The sequence below is a fragment of the Aythya marila genome (genome assembly GCF_965140915.1).
Source record: "Aythya marila genome assembly, chromosome: 15".
NCBI lineage: Eukaryota > Metazoa > Chordata > Aves > Anseriformes > Anatidae > Aythya > Aythya marila.
In genome coordinates, this window is record NC_139056.1 from 15,123,159 (window position 1) to 15,144,614 (window position 21,456).

At 46.2% G+C, this 21,456-nt stretch overlaps 1 protein-coding gene across 4 annotated transcripts in view; it reads left to right on the forward strand.

Annotated features, from left to right (window-relative positions):
* The first annotated feature begins 7,822 nt into the window (after window positions 1-7,822).
* The window catches only part of EPN2 (epsin 2), a 42,960-nt gene continuing 29,326 nt past the window's right edge, over window positions 7,823-21,456 (forward strand). For all 4 annotated transcript variants that reach the window (XM_082772601.1, XM_082772603.1, XM_082772602.1 and 1 more), the window contains exon 1: window positions 7,823-7,950. The gene's annotated coding sequence lies outside the window, so the exon portion shown is untranslated. The remainder of the gene's footprint in view (window positions 7,951-21,456) is intronic.

Genomic DNA, 21,456 nt, shown 5'->3' on the forward strand with positions numbered 1-21,456 from the left:
GGGAAAGGCATATGGAGACGGAGCTTTTGGGAGCAGCCCAGGACAGCCCTGCTCAGGAGAGCTGAGAGACAGCATGTGAAAACTGTGCTTTATCCCTGCTTTCAAGCAGGACATATGGGCAGGTCTGATGTGCAGAGCTGTGGGGCAGCATATGGGAAGGTAGGAACATCTCTCCTGCTTGCAATTAATGATGTCCAGCACTGGTAGTGATCATTAGTTGAATGATGGAGGAAAAATATTGGAAATGGGTGAACAAATATTTCCTTCTGTTCTCCTAAGACCCAGTGGTGTGGAGCTTGGATGTGTCTGAACCAGCTGTGACTTTGTGTATAAGATGAATCTTGAAAGAGGCACCCGAGAACGGCAGCCTCTCAGTCTTTCACCTCCCCCAGGCTCTGATTGTGGTGCAAAATGGGATGTGGTGCCCTGCCCAGAGGGAAGATGCGAGTCTCATATTTCTGTCTCGTGATAACGGAGTGCAAGCAGGAAAAGCTGATGCAGACCCACTCCTTGCAAATGTCTGTAATGAAAAATTGCAAGTGGAACAATAGAGAGCAATGCACAAGCAGTGCTCACAGGGAAGCATCTGCCCATTTTTCTCTTGGGAGCCAGACTGGTGGCTTCAGCAGAGGAAATCATTTGTAAAACACAGCCCTTCCTTTCCAAGTGGTTAAGACCCTTCCAAGTATAAGTCGCTTTTAGGCCTTGCTGTGCAGGTGTCAGAGTTGTTCTTCCAGCCCACTGGTGACCCACGGGGGATTTTCAGTAGTGAGGCAGTTCAGGCTTATTTGGCTTTCACTCTTACCAAGCAGGTTATTCAGTTCACGCATCTCTACAAAGGCCATTTTCAGTATTGCTAAAATCTGCTGTGGTTGTAACAGCTTGCACCCCCCTCCAGGCTCATGAAGTGACATGCAAGCGCTGAAAGAGGCTTCTTGAAGGACAGAGGAAGCCCATGGTCTGTAGCAACTTGCTTTGCAGTTATTTTTGCTTGAGGTTGAGCTTGTGGTTTGTGCCCCAGAAGAAACGGGGCTGTGCACAGCCAGTTCCCAGCAGCGCTGGTACTTGCTTCATCCCTTCTCTGATAAGAAATGCTTGACTTCAGAAGGGAGCGGGGTTCCTTTGACTTCCCCTACTGTTCACAAAGTCAGGGAGCACTCTTGTATTTTCTCCACCTCACTCAGGCCTTAAGAATGTGGAAGCTCGTAGGAGTGTTAATTACAGACAATTATAACCTGCTTGGCCAGCTGTCATGCTCAAATGGCTACTGAAACTATCGTAGAAGATGCAGGTTGTACTTACAGGCTCGTCTCAACCAAAGGAGCCTTCTGGTTCAGGGGCTGGCAGAGCAGTTGTCCAGCACGACTGATCCATGGAGCAGCTCAGCCAAATAGTGTTAGGATTGAGTGTGCTCGGAGCATTTCTTGCCTGCAGTATTTGTGCTATGAAGCCCTCATGGCTTGTCACGAATCTCTCCCAGCCCAGCTGGTGGATTTTTAATCTGCTTGTTGATTACACAGGGACCATGTATTTACAGATCTGCGCTGGTGTTTATTTTTTGCGTTAGGAAATCACCTGGGAAGACCTGTTGGGGATGAGATGCTCTGTGACCGGCTGACAGTGACAAGCCAGGAGTTGTGACTGTGAATGCAGATGTGAAAGTGGCAACTGGATTTGTGAGCATGGGAACTGAGGAAGTTCAGTTGCAGAAGTGGGAATCAGAAACCTCGAAATGGGGCCAAGTAATTAAGCAACTGCCGGGGTGCTGGGCAAACACAAACCCAAGGGACAGCCCTCAGTTTTCATCTGTCAAGGGAAAAGCCACCAGCTTTTCAGCTGTGATAATTGGTGATGGGCATCCAGCTACTGTAATCCAGAGGCTCAGTAGCTCCATGTTACCAATCCCCTGGTTTAAAAGAGGAAGCTCAAAATGCCTGTGGCTTCCAGTATTCAGCCTGCTCCAGGGGTCCTGTCTTCGCTACTGAGAGCGATGGCATGAAATTTCTGCACTACAAATGGCTGTAGATATAAAGCTTATTTCTCAGGGCTATAGGCAGATGTGGCTTGCCAGATGTGATTTACAGGACAAGAGCACACATGCAGGAAGCTCCCTGGACCAGCCGATGCCTCAGGTCCATGTCTGAGCACCCCCTTGGTGTGATAACACCGATTTCAATCTTTTTTCCCCCTGATTCACCCCAGGTAAGTGGCAGATGAATCACTGTGCTTGTCCTCTGGTGGGCAGGACAGTGCTTTGCTCACAGGCCCTGAATTTTTGTGCTTGAATATGAAACTTTTGGACTCCAGTCTTTCTGCCATGGCTATGGTAGCTGCTGAGAGCTGACACCGCTCTCACGGGCCGCCTGCTTGGTTGTATGTTTTATTTGTCAGAGAAATGCTCTTCTCCCCACTTCCCTTGTAGCATATGAAGCTTTTTTTCCTATCCATCGAGGTAGGAGCAGCCTAGCTCGCTGTCCCAGCCCACCAGGAGAGGAGACCACCGCCAGGGAAGCGCTGGGAGCCAGCAGCACAGCTCCTGGCAGGGTGTTTTCCCTCAAGGTGAGGAAGATCTGGGAGGAGGGAGGGTAATCTCTTGCCACGTGAGGTCCTTGCACAACACCACCACTCATCCTGCAGTCGGCCTGCTATTACGAGGCCCAGATGGGTCTGAGGATGGGCCTGGGGCGAAAGGGAGGGCCCGACTCTTCGGGTGACATTCTTTGGGTGGCTGCTGCGGTGATAAAGAGGAACTCTGGCGGGTGACGTTGCCGATCAGGCCCTTCCTGGCAGGAAGTCCTCTCGTCACGACGAGGAGGAAACCAAAAGAGGGACAGCACGGGCTGTACTGACCGCAAGCAAATCCTTGTCCTCCAGCACGGGGCTAAAGGCTCGTGGTGACCCGCTCTGTGGAAACACTCGGTAGCAAAATGAGGCCGTCTTCATGGAAAAATGCTCTGGAAAAATGCAGAATTGTGCAGGCAGCCCCAGATGTACCAGTGCTCCCAGTCTGGGAACAGGCAGCAAAGCCACGCTGGCTGTATCCGACTGAAGAAACACACGTCCTCTATGGACAGAGTCCTGGCCCCGGCTTTCTGCTGACACGAGCACTCATCTGACCTTCTGCTGAGCTGGTTCAGGGAGCTAAACTGGCTGAAATGTGACCCTCCCCCCCAAAAAAGTGATTAGTTCTGACCACAGCTGGTGTTAACCAGCGCTGGTGGTAGGGAGGGAATGGACTGGGTGCTGGGGGTGGTGGAGGAAGGGCAGAAACCACAGCAGCCTGACTTGGGTCAATTAAAACTTGTGGAATTTCACCCTAAGGCTCCAGTGGGTTTTAGTGTAAGCAGTGCAGTGGCCTTGGCTTCTCGATGTGGCACGGGGAGAAATTGCACCTACGGAGCAGTAAGGGGAAAGGAATGAGGGAAGGTGCCCGCAGATGAGAAGGGCCTAAACTTCTAAAGAAACACACCACTTGGTAATTACTAGAACTAAGCACATTTCAAATGTCACTGCCTCTTGCACTGTCACTGTGTATTCATTTTGAGAAAAAACAATGTGCTGGGCTTGCATTCTCTCCCCTCTTTTCATGAATCTGCTAACGTATTCAGAAAAGGTCTGTTTTGAAAGCCCATATTAGAGGTGTATTAATTTTGAACATGTCAGAATGAATGCTTAGTAGTGGAAACAGTTCTACAAGTTTGTCTGCGTCACAAATGAAACTAAAACCATCATGCTGGCCGTAAATGTGCTCTATTTTGATTAAACTTGGGTTGTTTCCAGCTGAACTCAGGCATGGGTTTATTGGGGCACACTCTTCCCTATTCATCTTCCTGATTTCGCTCTTTGTAACTATACATTTTTAAAATGTAGATGATGTTTAAAGAAAATAATCTAATCCAGACTATACCTGATATGAAATAAATTTATTTTGGTCTTCCTCAGCTTCAGACAAACCCTATAGATGTGGTCTGGCTGCCGACCCTGTGGATCCCTGCATCCATTTAAAGCAGACACCCCTATCACTCAGAGTTTGCATATTTCAGCTAAAGATTCATGACTCCAGGAGGGAATAATCTGAGGTGAACATCATTTCGTATAAATCTGAATATATTCCATATCACTGTCAGCAATATGCAGATGGCTCAGAAAATTTAGAAGAGAGACTGTGCTTGCTGAGAAATGTCTTGCTTCTTTGGCTCTGAGGCCAATAATGACTGCATTTGCCCATATTCTCATTTAGTTAGATTTCCAAAATTGGGTCCTCAAGGATTCGAGTCCTTATTTTACCCCATGCAGGAGCCTTTGACTTCCTATGGATGCTGAGAAATGCAGGCTCCCACTGGAATCTGTGTGAGCAGAGGGTGCCCAACCTCCTGATACATCAAGCAGGTTCTTGCTTGGCTGCTTAATAACGAGTTAAATGCCGAGCATTAAACACCTTCATTAGATGATGCTAGTCTATTTTTGAATTGATTCCTTTGAAGACCTATAGGTTAGGAGTGGGAAGGGAAATTGGTAATGGAGCAAAAATGACTGTGATTTAGAGATTGAATTGCATGCAGCTAGAGCCATGCATCAGGATAATGAGATTCAGTCTTGTTTGGTTACAAGCACTGGAGACAGAAGCAGAAAATGTGATCCTCCAAGCCAGCTCTCAGGAAATGAGAAACAATAGAGTGAGGAAATCAAATTTCAAACTGCAGGGATATATTTATCGAGTTTTCCTTAGAATTTTTTTTGCAGAGCTTTTTGGCATTCTCCGTGCAGCTTTTTTTTTCTGTATTTTTTTTTTCGGTCAGCCGACATATGGCTGGAGGATTAGATCACTGTAAAGCACTGTTGTTTGTGACCTATTTGTTAATGCGGGGCTGGGGTCACCGAGAAGAGACGAATGTACTTGTCATTGTTCAGTGCTTCTCAAGTGCTGTTCCTGTTGTCAGTCACACTGTGGCCAGACATTTGGAACAAACTCATTAGCTAATTAGTGGTGTGCTCAGCCCCACGTGGCGGCAGTTGCTGTGTGGGCGATATTCACATTATGGCTGTGGAACAGGCCCTCCTGGGGCTTCCTGGCAGCCGCTTTTTGCTAGGTTAGCTAGGAGGGCAGCTGTGGCCGGGCAGAGCTGGGAGAGGCTGTGCCTGTCTCGTCTCTGCTTGAAGAGTCTCCTGCATACCGGGCATCACACTGCAGCCCCTCACATTATCCTTGTGCTCCTTGTGGTGTGGAGGCCCCTTTACTCCCACTTGTTGGGTTCGCTGCCTCCATCTGCCTTCTCCACGTGGGCTGCTCTGCTGCCAAAGCAGTTACTGGGGAGAAGCCATGGTTATCAGCTTCTGATGCTGAAGTCATGTTGCAATAATGGCCTTGAACTCTGGCTCTGCCAACACAACTGAAATGTGCTGTGAACAACCTGATAGAGTGTCATGGGTCAACATCCAAGGCGTGGTACAGCCTGTTCGGAGGACAAAACTGGGGAGGAAAGTTTGCTACACTAGCACCTGGGTTTAAACTCACAGGACAAGTGGCAGTGACCTGCTGTGGCTGATATGCAAGAAGGGCCCCATATCCACTGCAGCAAGTCTGTGCCCGCTGTGGGTGTCCTCAGGAGACCGCCAGAAGGGATGGTCCTATTGCAGCCTGGGCAAATCTCTCCTGGTGCAGCTGTATTGATTTGGGCAACATGGCCAGCCTAGCACAAACACTGTGATTTAAGGTGTTAACACAAGTGTAATAAAAAAGAGCTTAGTTTTACTTGGGTGGCTTGTTTTGCCCATGCTGAGTGACTTGATCTGGTTGATAGAAAATAGTTTTGTTGATACAGGTGTGCCAGCTGTAGGAGTTCTTTGCTGGGTTCGTTTATTTGTACACTTGCTCTGTAGACAGAACACAAGAAATGTCTGGGATGGAGCTGGAAGCGGAGAAGAAACTCCCACCTGTTTTTGAGAGTTGTCTGTCCACAGGAGAGCAGGTAGGCAGGAGAGAAGGCAGCAGGAATACTTTTATTCTGCACATGTTATTTTAAACAAGAGCTTTTTTCTTGTTCTTTAGAGCTGTCAGCACCTAATCATTAGGATTAATGAACATGCACTGAAACATTAGTTTTCCACCATTGCCATTTCTTCTAAAGACAAAAAGAGGGAAGTATTCTTTCAGCTCCTGCTGATAGTGTCAGATGCTTGCAGATGCTTTATTTTTTCACCCAGAATCTCATTCTGCTTAGCTCTCCTAGCTCAAGGTTAACAGCTAAGCCACTATTGCAGCTAGCTGCAGAAGACTTGGCTTCCCAGCTACCAGATGGTATTCAAAGCACTTGGACTCGCAGCATTTCTAAAACAAGTTCCTTTTAATGCAGCTTACTCTGCTTTGCTGCAGTCCATGTTCTTCAGTATTTAAACCTCGATCCTTCTCAGATTGAGGTCAGGGGGAATTTTGCTACCAGCTCTGAGGACAGAAGGGCTGGGCTCTAAGTTTGGAGTGTGCGGCCTGGCTTTTTTTCATTTGAAAAGCACAGCCTTACACACTGGGTTTTGCTCTGATTCCCTTTGTTTTATTGTGTTTTAATAAGGCAAGATTCCTCAGGAATTTGGGTTTTAAATGACCCGTAGTGCTACCTGGAGCCAGCTGTGCTAATATGAGCCGAGCCCTGCTAGCCAGCTTCCCTCCTGACCCGCACTGACCCTCGCTGTCTCCAGAACAGCCACGTCCCGTTTCCTCGAATTGTCTCACGGTTTTATGATGGGAACAAACACTCAGAACCGCGAGGAGACCTCTCCCAACCTATGATCTGGGGCACTGCTTTGGTCATTGCTCCGAAAACAGAAGAACGCAAGCTGCAGACTGCCCGGCTCCTCCTGCCACACTCCCACTGCCGCAGCGCAGGTCCCCTTGGCGTGACCACCAAGGTCTGCCTGCAGCTCCCTTAACACATGCTCCCCACTGCCACCCAGAATCATCCCTAAATGCCAAAATGCAATTTTATTTTGCAATTTTATTTTGCATGTGAGGGGGACAACCCAGAAGTGTCCCTAAATGCCGAAGTGCCATCCTTTTGCATCCCATGAGGGGGGATGACCCAGAAGCGTCCCTAAATGCCAAATTGCCATCCTTTTGCATCCCAAGCTGAGGGGGGATGACCCAGAAGTGTCCCTAAATGCCAAAGTGCCATCCTTTTGCATCCCATGAGGGGGGTCGACCCAGAAGTGCCCCTAAATGCCATAATACCATCATTTTGCATCCCATTGTGAGGGGGGATTGTGAGGGGGGATGACCCAGGAGTGCCCCTAAATGCCAAAACGCCATCCTTTTGCACCTCATCGTGAGGGGGGAACGACCCTGAACCATCCCTAAACGCCCAAATGCCATCACACTGCACCCCATCCTGAGGGGGCACGAGGGGAAGGGGGTGCCCCAGGGGCTGCTTGTGGGCAGCAGTGACGGTCCTTTGGGGGCTCGGCCGCCTCCTGAGGAGAAGGAAATGTCCGCCCTCGGGGCAGGGGGGTCGCGGCCTGAGGGCGGGCCGGGCCGTGAGGAGAGGGCCGTGAGGCGAGCCCGCCATGGCCGGCTGAGGGGGCGAGGAGGAAGAGGAGGGCGAGGAGGAAGAGGAGAGCGAGGAAAGAGAGGGGCGTGCGGAAGGAGAGCGCCTTTTTGATTTTCACTTCATTTTTGATTTTTATTTTTCCTCCTTTTCTCCTTCCCGAACTCCACTCCCCGCCGCGCCCGACGACCGGGGGCCGCGCCTCGGGGCCGCGCTCGGCCGCCGGTTCCGCCTCCTCCTCCCCCCCCCTCCCTCCCTCCCTCCCGGCCGCCGCCATGTTGGATGGTGCGTGTGGGTGTCAAACCCAGCCAGAGGCGGCGGCGGCGGCTGGGCACCGGGACATCGCGACACCGCCACATCGCGACACCCCCCCCCGCAGCCCCTTCCCCGCTCCCCCCTCAGCACGCAGCGCCAGGTGAGTGCGGGAAAAGCGGGTTGTTCTCGGGGTGGAGGGGGGTGGTGGTGGTGGTGAAGGAAGCCGCTTTATTTTCTTTCCCTTTCTCCCTCCGGTGCTCCCCCCCCCCCCCCCTTCACCCATCCCCGGGGCCTGCTCCCCCCCTTCAGGGGGTCGGGGTACGGGCAAGGCCCCTCCGTGAGGGGCTGCGAGGCCTCCCCGTGGTGGGGAGCGGGGCCCGGTGGTGGGGTTAGGGCCGGGCCGGGCCTTGGAGGGGGGGGTGGGCGGCTGGGGAGGGGCCCGTCTGTCTGTCCGTCCGTCCTGGGGTCCCCTGTGAGGGGGTGGTGGCGACGGTGGAAGCCCCCAGCGGGGTCTGGGCGGCCTTTTGTTGTCTCCCATTAGGTCGCTAGCAACAGTTCCTGGCCATCATGGCAGCCCCGGCTGCGAGCAGGAGGCACTGCCAGGAGCTGCCGGGAAAGGTGACTGCGCCCCGGGGCCGCCCCCGGGCTGGGAACGGTGGGGGGAAACCGGCCCTAAAATCCTCACACCCCAAAACCCTCAGACCCTAAAACCCCCAGACCCCCAAACCTTCGACCTCAAGACCCTTCAGACCCAACCCTCGGCCCCGCATCCCCCTGAGGGGCGCGGAGCCCGGGTTCCCCAACGCATGCGGAATGCTGCTCTCATCTATTTATTTTTTTAAATCCATTTGAGATCTTCCTTTTTTATTTTATTTTCTTCCCTTTCTTAACGCCCTGCCCGCGCTAGATCTGATGCTACGGATCGGTCTCGAGCAGTTAGCGTTGCCGTATTAATCGGTATCACAGCTGTGAATTGTGTTTGCACGGGGATTATTACGGGCTGCCAACAATGAGCCTTGCCGATTTTCAAGCTGCGGGGCGTATCGATAGCAGATATTTGGTCTCGATTTTATTTGGCTAAGGGGCGTGTAACGCTTCCTTCCCCCCTTCCCCTTCCTTATCGCCGATCTGGAAAGCTGAGTTGTGTTTTAAATCCCCGCAAATTGGACATGCTGCTTTTTGGTAATTTTTCTAAGCAAATTCCCCGAATCCTGCGTTTTCACCGGGAGATACAGACTGGTTCTGATTGCTAAGCCGTGTTGCGGGTGTTGCAGACTGTGGAGACTGACTTTAGGAGTTCAAAATGCAAATCAGGCCACAAGGTTCAGTTTTATTATTCTCTCCACTGTAATACATATTTTATGGTAATATGGAACTCTTGCATAATTCGATATTGCTGTGTTTTATGCAAGACAAGGTCAGAGAAAACTGGATTGCTGAGGTTTGAAATATAAGATGTTAGAATGATTTTTAATTAAAATACAAATATATCTTGACAATATCTTCAGCAAAATAGGGCCTGTTTAGGAAGTGCTTCTAAATCTGTTTGTCTTGGCAGATTCCCAGATACATTATTTCCAAACAGGCTCACGTATAGTGTTTCATTGTGAAGAATCAAAACTTCTGATAAATTTTCTCTTGCAAACTTGGGGTCACGGTAAACCAGCTAGACAGAGTTTTAAAGATAATCTGCCGTATATTAAATATTTAACCGCGTTATCGAAAATTACCGAGTACAAATTAACCATGAGTATGCATTCCTGAAGACGGATTCTGATAAGGCTGAGCTGACGGCGAGTTATACTTCAGGAAGTTTGACTTGCTGCTGCTGATTGCAACTTCCTTGATGTCATAAAACAACTATGCGGCATCATCCTGCCGTGACGATGGTTCTCCTACGCGGCAGCCTAGGGTAGCAGACTTCTCCCTGTGCTGACAGCTGAAAAATAACGCCCGCTGTTAAGAAATGAAGATTCTTGCAGGTTGGACCTCTCTGTTTAGGAAGAAGAAAAAAAAAAGAGGAAAAAAAAAAGACCTGTTCCTTAGGTAGGAGGTAGATAGCTTTGGGTGATGATTGGGGAAGAAAAGGGTTATTTAGAAGTTGCCTTGTTGTTCCGTGCTAGTAGGAGAGCCCTGATCTGAGCCCTGGGCTGTCAGGTGCCGTGGCTGGTAGTGCTCGTGGTGTTTTTCACGTCCATTATTCTTACCGTCACTTTTAATGAATAGTTGACAAACATCTGATGTCCAGTGCAAGCTGTATAATGCAATGAGCATAAATGAATTGTGCTTGTACCGACCGCATCATTATTTACATAACTGGTTAATCATGCTAATTTCATTCCAGCTGTCAGACATTTGATTGCTTTAAAACTTGGAGCTTTTGAGAAGCCTCAAATCTTGGATCGCTGCTGCAAAACGCCAAAGGCCTAATTTGTTACTTCATAAAAATGCTGATAGTCTTGCTGGGTAGAGAAATTGGTGCTTCTTTTTTTTAAGGAACCATTAAATTTTAATCTGTCTTAGGAGAAATCTGTTACCGAATAGCTATGATACTCGTGATGTTGCTCTTCATGGGTCTCATGTGTAGGAAGGGGGAAGTGGCTGTTGGTTTTGCCTGGCCCTGAAGACTGTGAGTTCTTCTGAAATCTTTGTGTAATGACTGGTGCTCAGGAAGCAACTTCCCAGTCTTCCAGTGCCATATTTGCAGAGTGCTAAATTGTCTCTTGGGATTCTTGCTAATAGAAAATGAAAGGTGTCTGGTTTGTATGAATGCCTGTAATGTGCTTTTTTCCCCCTCTGCCTTGCTCTGATCTGTGCAGGGAAAGTATCGAAACGTACCAGTATCCTGCTGTCTTAAGTGCTTCAAAGAGCAGCGGTTTTTTGTGTATTTCAGTAGCCTAGCTGCTCATTAAACAAGCATGAGACACCGTGGAGGAGAACAACATGTGAGCTGTCCTTTAGAATAAAACCTCCTAGTTCTAATTGTAGGTCCGCTAGCACTGCCATACGCCAGTTCGGTTGCATACTGCTACGTGCTGAATAGCAGACCTTACAGAAAATCGCAGCATTAATCACTCTTGATGGCTGGGATAGGATTGCTTTCCTATTCTATGGGGTGAAAAATAAATTTAGAATGCTTGTATAACAGAATAGGTGGACTCCGAGGCTGTAGGCTTTAGGATGAATCTAGAACTACATGGCTGTAGCAGTTCAGCCTCTTGGGGAGTGGTGCAGGAGGCAGAAAGTTGTAGAAAGTTGGTACTGGCTTATTTGACATCTTGCAAAGAACGTTTTGGCTCGGGTTTTCAAATGTGGGGTTTGATTTTATGAAGGTGGTCTAAACTGTTGATGAGGGAAAATAGTTTGCAAGTGCTTGGAAGTTGTAGGTAGTTGCTAAGGAGAGGGAAAATGAAATTACTGAGGCTGAGTTCCCTCAAACTGTGCTGCACAGGTTCAGAGTTAGCACGTGAAGTTAAATGCCTGCAAATATCTCAGACTGGAGTTTGTGTGAATGATTATACTAATCAGAAAACTAATATTAAAGTATTTTTGTGTTTTCTAACCCCAATACCATTGCATTTTTATATGGAAATGTTAAATTTTTTTTCATTTTGGTAAGACTATATTTAGTGCAATGCTTTTCTTCAGCATAGGTAATTATGAGCCCAAATATTTTGGTGTAGCTGCCAAAACCGAACTTAAAAATGGATCCTAGCCCCAACACCCTGCATGGCATTAATTGTTAATAGTGTGTCTATCTGTTCTCATGTCACCCAGGGCTGTTAACATAAATGCCTCTATCTCAGTCCTCGCCTAGCTCACATTCAAGGTCAGACGTGGTCCGTTCACGCTGCTTATGCCTTGGCTGCACAGCGACTTGAAAAAGCCGGCTCTGTCCAGGTGGGGAAACATGAGCAGGGCACGGAGCAGAGCCCAGCACCAGCAGGTCCCCGCTGGCAGCACGAGCACAGCTGGCTCCGGCCAGGGGGAGACCAGTCCCGGCCCAGGGCTGGCGGCATCTCGGCCTCGCAGGCTCTCCTTATCTTGGCTTTATGGTGGAGGTGGCTGGGTAAAGTTCTCAAAAACCTCAGACTCAGGAGTTTTGTTGTCCTGATGCGTGCGGTTTGTTTTCATTTCATTTCATAATTTTCCTTCCACGGCCAGGAACATAGCTCCCTGAACTGCCTCAAGTAATTAGTGGAAATTCTTGCCTGAGCCCTCTTCTGATATATGCGCTTCTCTTCCACGGCGTTGGCTGCTCCTGTCGTTCCTCCAAGTGCTGTTTTATTAATGTAGTCTACAGTTGCTGAGTCTTCAGTCATGTAACTGGGTAATAAATACCAAATTTACAAGGCATGAAAAGCGGAATGGTTTCGGAGGGTGGCCTAGACAGGAGAACGCTTGAATGCAATCTGCTTCTCTAGAAATGGTACAAACCTGTCTTTTGTCTTCCAGACCTCTCTCTATCTCCACATGCTTCCTTGCCACCATAATTACCTTGCACTTTGCACACATATGCATCTATTTTAGTGCCTGTTTAAATAGCAGTCCCAGTTCCTGTCTCCAGTAGGGTCATATACACGTTTCCCATGGCTCAGATTTGATCACCTTTAGACCCAGCGTTTTCGTGTGTGTTTCTTTTCCAATGGAAATTTCTGTTCTTATTCCTTACGGTAAAACATTAATCTGTGAATCACTTGCTTTTTTTGGTTTTACAATGCATCATTTAACATTTTTTTTAAATTCAACAATACCAATCCTTTTTTTTGAATCTTCAAGCTGCTTAAAAATGTGCTGGGAACCTTACCTGGAGATGTTTCACATCTGTTCCACAAGACAACTCAGAAGACCAGCCTGGTGGTTGTTCCTTGTAGCCATAGCTAAACTCACAGCCACTTTCTTGGCCTGTTTTTTCCTGAAGTGACTACTTAGGACAGGCAGTGCAGGCTGAGGGTCGTGCACAAAATGCCACATCTGCTTCCTTGGAGAAATTCAACAGCCAAACTTTGAGTTCACCTCGCTTGTGGAGATGTTCCCGCAGTTTTGAAGATGTCACTTCTGTAACGTAACACCTCCTAAAATCAGGCTGGTGGCTTCCATTATTTAAGAAGCAGAGACACTAGTAGAGCGAGCTCTCTACTCTCTGTGCTGGTCTCTTTGGTCTGGTTGAGTTCTGCCACAGTGAAATCCCCCAACGTACGTCGTGCCCATGCTACTTAGAACTAAGAGCATGGACGACAGAGGTGCTAATGATGCTAGAGATGCTCTTTTTTTTTCCTTTTTCTCCTTTACTTGGTTTGAAATCACATTCATTTCTAGCTTTAACATCAATTTGATAGTTTCTGAACCTTTACAAGGGCAACCGTCTTTTCATAGCTTTGCTAGAACAAAGACATTTTAAGAATCTTAATAGAGAATCGTATAAGCTTATTACAACTGCTCCTGACTGTTTAAATCACTTCCTTGTACTTAAATAACAATCTGTCACCAGCTATTTCTTGATTGTATTTTTTGTCAGATGCAATTTATCCCCCTCTGTGTTTTTGTTATATTTTTTTTTTCTTCTGATTGTGCAACCCTTAGGTTGGCAAGCAATTTCTTTCTCAAACAGTTCTTCTGACTTCATTGGGACTAATCGCATGAGTAATTGCTCACTGGTGTAAGGGCTGTGCAGTTCACAAACAAGACCTTTGTTTGTTGGACCTCTCGGACAACAAAAACACTAAAATAATTGGTATATGGTTCTGATATTCCTTAGGGAAAGGCAAAACAAAGTATTTTTAAAAGCAACTTCCTCCCCTGAGACAGAGGCACGAAAGATTCCCTTAAACGTCCCTGCTTGCAGATGGGAAATCTGTACTCGAGTGGCCAGTTGTGTGCTGCTAACTGGGTGAACTGACCCAAGTCATGGTTTGGCCATTCTCCTGATGATTGTTACCTTTTTTTTTTTTTTTTTTTTTTTTTTTTGAGCAGAGCAGTGAGGATTTTGTCAGCCAATTCTGTTGACCCAGTTGCTGGTGCTCCTTTCTGTTAAGATTCAGCTCTGGACAAGGGAGGAGGCTTGTGACAATAGCTTTTAGACATAGATTTTCGATCAAGCCTAATCCCTAACCCTATAAAATCAGCAAAAAAATAAAATCTTTAATGAATCCTCATCTCTCACTTCTAAGCAGAACTGTTGTAACGTGCCTGCCCATCCTCTGATTGATGGCCAAGCAGAACGTACTCTGTCATGTGCTATATGTAAAGGAAGGCACTCAAATTATTATTTGAAAAACAGAACTTCAATGTTTTTAATTATTCAGTTAGTTAATTAATCAACGAAACACTTTTCCATTTTGGGACATTGCTGGAGAGTGACCAGTAACATCAGTTTAGAGAGAAATCCTGAATCATGCGTTTCCAGCAGCATGCAGATCCAGGGAAGATCTGGTCACTCTTTAAAACACTTGTACCCAATTATTTATTTTATCATTTGATAAAAACCTTTTTGTATAGTAACCATTTGAAAGCATAAGACTTGCATCTGTTATCTCATGAAATATTTGCTTTCCAAGCAAATACTGGCATATTGCATGGTTTTATTGTAGTGATTGTTTCTTGCAGTGTTTTTATTTTTAATTTTAAAGGGCTTGAAATGATTGTTAGCGATGAGCAGTGTTACTATTCTCTTGCTGCTGTTGCTGAGCAGACTTTGTGCAAGTTAAACTTTGTCTACTGATTTGGGAGAGCGTTTCTCAGAAAGTAAAGATAATGCCTCGGCTGGAATGCTTTTAGATAAACAGCGTAGGTAACACCAAGTACTTTTCTTGTTCGAAATATGCAAATAGAGTTCAGAAATCAATATTTAATATTGCAGTTGTTGTTTTTGAGAATCTCTACAATATTCCCCTGTATATTCCTAAAGCTGAAATTTTTATGTGCTACTCAGAAGAACAGGAAGATTGTTATTGCATTGGATTATAATGATGCAGCCCATTTCTTAGTACATTTTCAGCAAGACGACTGCTTTCTGGAGATTTTTTTTTTGTAAAGATTGTTAGCTGGGTGACCCGTCTGAAAAATATTTGTGTTTGTATGTTTACTGGCTCTCTGGGGAAGATTTAATAAGAAAGTAAAGTACAGGAGTGTTTATAAAAGTTTTGTTGTTGTTGTTGTTTTCAAAATCCTTAAATTTCAGGGAAACCGAAGAATGGATGCTTTTGTGACAGCAAAATCACTTCAAACTTTTCTTGCAGAGAAGCGCTGAGGTGTATCCTCAAAGGATGTGAGGGTTTTTTTTTAGTCTGCAGAACTGCTTAAGTGTTGCATTTAAGATTTACAAATCGCTGACCCCTTTGTGAAACACGGAGACAGTCTGCAACAGTCTGGCTTTGGTACGTTTGACTACCTAGTGAGTAATCTCCTGTTGCCTGGCCTGCTGGTTTGAGCACCCTGCATAGTATAATTGACATTTCTTTGTCTATCTTCCAATTAATAGAGTGCATATATTTAATTTCACAATAACACGAATATGTGATGCCTCCGAGAGGGTACGTACGTGTGCTTTAAGAGGCACAACGTGGCCCGTGTCTACCTGCAGCTGCGTAACGCTGAGAGGTGCTCGTGGTGGTAATTCTGCGCTTACGTTGCAGGCTGCTGAGCTGCTGAAGATGTGAGGAATGGCAGGACAGTTCTGTGGGCTGTCCTCAGCAGCCTGGTTTTAGTACGCTTCCCGAGGGTTTTTTTTTCTGCAGTTTATGGCTCAGAGCAAGCAGAGGATGTAAGCGTGTGCTTTGCTTGGAACATACGAGGGGGCTCTTGATGTGGGGTTGGTCGCTTACTGGCTGACTGTGGCCCGTTGGTTTTTCATAGGGTGAGCTTTCCAGGTGTACATGAAAGAAGCAGGCTTGCACATCCTGAATTCAGAAGTTTCTTTGCTACGTACGTGCCAGCATGAAATTGTGTCTGGGTGCCTTGGGACAGAGCCAAATTTTTTTCATGGCTTGGGTTGTTGTTGTTTTTTTTTTTCGTTCAGCTTGGATAGCGTATATCATACAGTGCCTTTCCTGTCTCTGGGAATGCTGATTTTTAGCTTTACTTTACAAAGGGATTTCTTTTTTTTCCAATTCAGAAGAAGAATTAACTGTAACAGAGGAGGGCCGGTGCTTGATTGTCCTTTCCCTTAGCTTGTGCTTTATAGAGAGGCTTAAATTCACCACCAGGACTGACTTTGTTGTCCCTTCGGTGGCAGGCAGGTGGGACCAGGAGGCAGGGCTGTGACCCTGGGGATGCTGCGCTCCGGGTAAGGGCAGGAGGGAAGCACGCTGCTGTCACCTGCCTCCGGGTTAGCTCACGGGGAGCTTTCACCACGTAGCAAACTGGTAAATTCCATCTATTTCTATATAGGTGTGCATCTGCAGACTTGTGTATAGACCAGACCTCTCGCTGGTCGAATTTATAATGGTGATGCTGCTGCACAAGCAAAGCCTTACAATTAAGAACACCTCCAGTGCCCATCAGATGTGCTATATGGACCTGTCTTTAAATGCCTTGAGCCTCGTGCTCGCTGAAACCCGGCTTGTGTTTTGTCACAACTGCTGTTTTAGCTGTTTTAATAAAATCCGGTGACTTTCCCGTTTTCCCCTTTCATGGGAAACCAGAGTAAAAGAGAATTAAGCACCGCCTGCTGCTTGCATGCTAAACAGATGCAAATGAGAGTCCCCTCCCTCGCCATTACGCCCTCCCTCCTTACGGGTTGCCACATTGTTTTGATGAACGCAGTCCCATTGCCAACTCCCAGCCCAGAGGGCAGGTGAGAGAAAAAAATCCCTGATTGCAGCGCCGTGATTAACATATCTTTTGGAGTTTGTAATGTCATCATTTTGCAGAAAACAAGGTTCCAGGAGCTTCAGAGAGCGGAGGGTTGTCAGAAAGGCAAACATCAAAGTGGAAAGAAGAGAGTTTATTTAAAATACAGTAGAAAGACTTAGAGCATTCATGCTAACCTATGAGAGCTATTAAAAATTTAAAAAAAAAAAAAAAGCCTTTGAAGCTAAGCATTAAAGATTTAATAGTATTAATTGAATTAAGCCGTGGGAGTTAAGGATATGTAGACACATGTGTGAGTGTATGTATTCGAAGACAGTATCTATGTTAAGGAAGCTGAGTTACTGAGTGTTGAATTAACTGTACTTGGTTTATAAAGGCTACCTTAACAAAACACTTTTTATTCTTGGGCTTAATTAGAGTAGATACCATTATAACTGAAAGTGTAAACAACAGTGCAATGTACTCACTATCATTTTAAAACCTGCTGTGAGGCAGAGGCGACCAGACTTGGCATACCTGAACAAGGCAAAACAAGCAAGGTAGTTTCTAATCCACAGCTTGAATGTCATTTTGTTCCTTTATATTATTAAGTCTGTTTTTTTTTTGTTTTTTTTTTTTTTTTTTTTTTTTTTCCTTTTTTAAAACAGAATAAATATCTTTTATTTTTCAATGAGAAATAATAATAGGGTTCCTCGTACCCCCATGATACCCTACCTGTAGTCCCAGCCACAGGAATGGGCTTTTTGTTGGTGGTAGTTGTGCTTTCATGTGTGTCAGTAATGCATTTTCTCCAAAGATTAACTGATCCTGGGACCTGGTACCTGTCTGATGTTCAGAACTTACCACTGTTGGGAAAAGTTCTTGCTGCAGGGAGAAGGTGATCCCTCCATGGCTTTGTAAACAGATAAAGAAAAACCTGAGTCAAGTCTGGCACTCTAACAATTGCAGTAGCCTGGTGTTGAGGGAACAATACATGTTTTGGTTTTAATTATTATTTTTTTATTTACAAACTGAAAACTCAGTTTCAGACTTCTGACTTCAGTGTTAACGAGCAGGGGAAAGCCAGGTCTGCGTGTCGTTTGCAGAAAAATTAGCACTGAAAGCTTCTCCCAAGAGTACAGGTGGCCTGGCCGAGGAAGCTGATGTCTGGAGGGGAACACCAGCAGCAGCAGCAGACAGGATTTGATTGGCACGCAAATACCGTTGTGTAGAGACACTACCAACCTCGTCAAGAGGGGTAACGAAATCGAGGGTGATCTTAATACATTCATTTTGCCTCCTTCAGGAAGATGGTTGCTGACAGTGTAAGGCGGGTTGTTTGAGCTCTTCTTGCTGCAGATGTAGTTACTAAATGATTCAGCATGATGCTGTACCCACGCCTTTTAGCAGTATTGATGAATTCATTACCCTTCTGTTAGCTGATGGATGTTAATGGGCTAGAATTTCTGTGCATTTGGACTAGATGGAATGCGCTTGGAAAAAAAAAAAAAAAAAGAGAAAATGGAGTGGGTGAGTTTTTAAGTCGCTTTCTTGTTCTGTTTATAAATCTAAAGGGAGAGAATGCTTTTAATAATTTGCATTAAAACAGTGGGTAAAAGAATAATCCACAGGGTGATGCAGGCACTGTGGGCTATACAGCCAGTAGTATTACACAGATTTGCTTTACAAAAAAAGTCTCAGGCTATAATCAGCTGTGTCAGAAGTATCAGAGGCTTGACTTTTGGATTACACGCTATAGGTGTTGTCCTCTGCCTTTTGGACTCCTTGCAGGGTCTGCGGAGTCCTGCTGACACGTACAGAATTGCTGGATGCAGACTATCAAAGCTAAGAGCCTTTAACATGTTCTCTGCAAGAGCTAACGGCAAGAAAGTGACCTTTAATAATGAAACAGGCACAGATGCTTTTTAGTAACAAGTCTTTGTCATCCTCTTTGAGAAGAGCAAGCTAATTCCCACTCAAATAATTTTCCATCTAAATGTCCAGAGCAGAGAGGAGAGTAGGTAGAATATTGATGCTGAAGGATGGATTCAGAAACCTAGAGCAGTCGTTACAGCAACAGCTGAAAATTGGGACATGTCTGCATGGGAGAATGTGGGATTCACATCTTCAAGCCAGATTATTTTTTCCTAATTCCACAATAATAATATAAAAATAATAATGAAGGTAATATTTGCATTTGGGAATAGGATGATCCTTAATAATGTATGAACGAAGCAAGTAGGAAGTAGCATACCAAGGAAAATTCAAGTGAGTTGATTTTATTTTTTGCCTTTAAGTGATTCACTTCCATCAAAGATGCACTTAGAGCTCAAAGTCAGGAACAGGGGTAGCACAAAAGTAGAGCAGAGTGACCAGCAGTGCTTGTGAGTGCTGTTTCCTGGAAAACCCAGCCCAGCTAAACCCAGGCTGCTGCTGCTGGGCTCGCTGTGCCGCTCTCTGGCTGCACGTGCTCTCTGCCAGGCAGGGCTCCTTGGGGTGGGATTGCTTTTCCTGCTCTGGTGGTGATGCTAGGAACGTTAGTCAGCTCCGGGAGGAAGACAGGGAGGAGGCAGGGTTATTTGAAACGTATTTTGGCAACTTGAGTGGTGAGTACAGCATGAAAATATAAGGGGAATAATAGGGAATTAATAGGGAATAATAGGGAAAGATGGACTAGTGTTATGGGACAGATAGCTGAAATCAGTCTGTAAGAAGGGTAGGACCCAGATTTTAAGATCTTAACCAGTTTTGAAAAACTAGAGGACAATTTTCTGTGGCTGTCTTCAGCTCTAAGCAAAATGAGTCTCGCTGTTAGGAGCAGCTGGGTGGTAAAGGAGATTTCCCAGAAAACCCACTCCTTGCAGTTCTTACGGTTGTTACCTGTTGAAGGCAAGTCCCAGGATTAAACTCGTTGCTGCCAGCAATTTGGGCTTCAAGGCGCAGCTTTACATTTTGCCTCGTGAAATGTGACCATAGATTGCTGTCGAAATTAATGTTACTTCCCTTATTTGTACTTCAAAGGCATTAGAGCGACCTTGGCATTAATCGGTTGGGTGACCTGATCTGCCAGAAAGCCCAGCTGGGCCGATGCGCTCCCTGAGCCCATTCACACTGTCCCCAGAAGTGCTGCGAGGGGCAGAGGTGGCTTGGGGCAGGACAGCAGCTTCCAGGAGCCGTGCTCAGCCTGCACCACGTCCTCAGTTCTCCGTGAGCACGGCTGCTGACAGCAGAGCCCAACCCAAACCCCCAGTTTTGACCAGGAAGCTCCTACAGCAGCACGCACGGAGGATTTTAGGATGCAAGTTTCCCACTTCAGAATTTTCTACCAGCTTGGTTAGTGGTGAGCATACACCTGCGTTAAGATATTAAAGATATTTAAGAAATTAAATCCGCCACCTGTTTCTTTACAGGCTTGTAGTTTGTGTTAGCAGCCCGTGCAGTTAACAATCTGAACTGAAAAAGAATAAGAGTGTCTTGGCCATACAGACAGTTAGGGCTTTGCATCTTTTGCTCTTCTTTGAACAGTTTTTTCCATTAGAAATTCATGTTGCAAGGTAAAAGTACTAATTAGTCTCTCGGCTTTGAGCAGTGGTAAGATGGGGAGTTAAACCGATGTTTTTCCCTGCTCTGTGTCATGATGAGCGTTTGCCTTTGGCCTATTGAATTTATTAATGTGGTTGCATGGCTGTGGTGTGTGGGTGGATAGGAGAAACTGCTCATGGTGACGTCTGCTTCGTAGTAATAAAGTGCAAGCTGAATTGAGTTAATGAAATCTTGGTGTAATTGTAAGCAGCAAGTACCTTCTGAAAATACCAGGGCTGCTGGATGAGCACGGATACGTAAGATCGTAGTTGTTCTTGTCAGTTGAATCCTAAAATTGCACGACTACAAAATGTTGGCTGCGTGCTCAGTTCTCAAACACCTGCGAGCGTTCAGATTGGAGCTGATCTGTCAGGGCCCTGAGCTGCTGGAGGAGAAGATAGGATGGCTTCCCTTTGGCAGTCCCCTGTCACCCACTAAGCAGCCTAAGAGTCGAGGCTGGACTTTTCTAATCAGTAATAGTCTACGCACAGCCTCTGGCAAGAATATCAGATTTCTTACTCCTCTGTTCCAAAAGGAAAATGTGAAAAGAGAGAAACGTCTCCCACCGTCTTTAATCCAGTTGAAAATGTGACTCGACGTACCTGGTGGTGCACTGAATTTATTTCAAATCGTTACTTTTTATTTTAAGGCAGGCATTGGGTGATTTTTATTTTTTCTCCTCTATTAGCGAGAATAAAAGATGAAGTGCTTTCATTCAAGTAGGTAATCCCCAGAGAACAAATTCCTTTGGAGAGTTCGGGGAGGTATTTTCGCTGCTGTGTTGGATTAATTTGCATTTAGAATTTCTGGTTCAGCGCGCAGTGGCTTGACCTTGTGCTGTTCTGTAATTCCGCAATATTCTCGTACTGATTACACACCCGGCGCTTGCTGTATCACTACCGAAAAATAAACTGCGATGTGCTGCATAAAATGCAGCTAGCACTGTCGGTGACACTTGACCTAGCCGGAGAAGGAGGAATGTGTTATTTTTAAAGAGCTGTTGTCGAAGCTTGTAATCCTAAAATTAGACCTCCAGCGCAGGTCGGATTTGGATCGTTTGCCCGGATTTGCACAACTCTCGCCGAGGCTCTCCCTGCTTGCAGCACTTTGGAGTATCTCCCACGCTGCCAGCAATTCCAGCTGTGGTAATTCCAGCTGTGCCACGGGCTGCCAAGGCACCTGGAGCTGCCAGAGTCACAGCACCGGCAGCCACCTGGGTACCAGCTTCTGGTAGTGCTGCTGTGCTCAGCTAGGTGGTGAGTCGCTGGATTTCTGCCCTGTGCCCCCTTTCTGT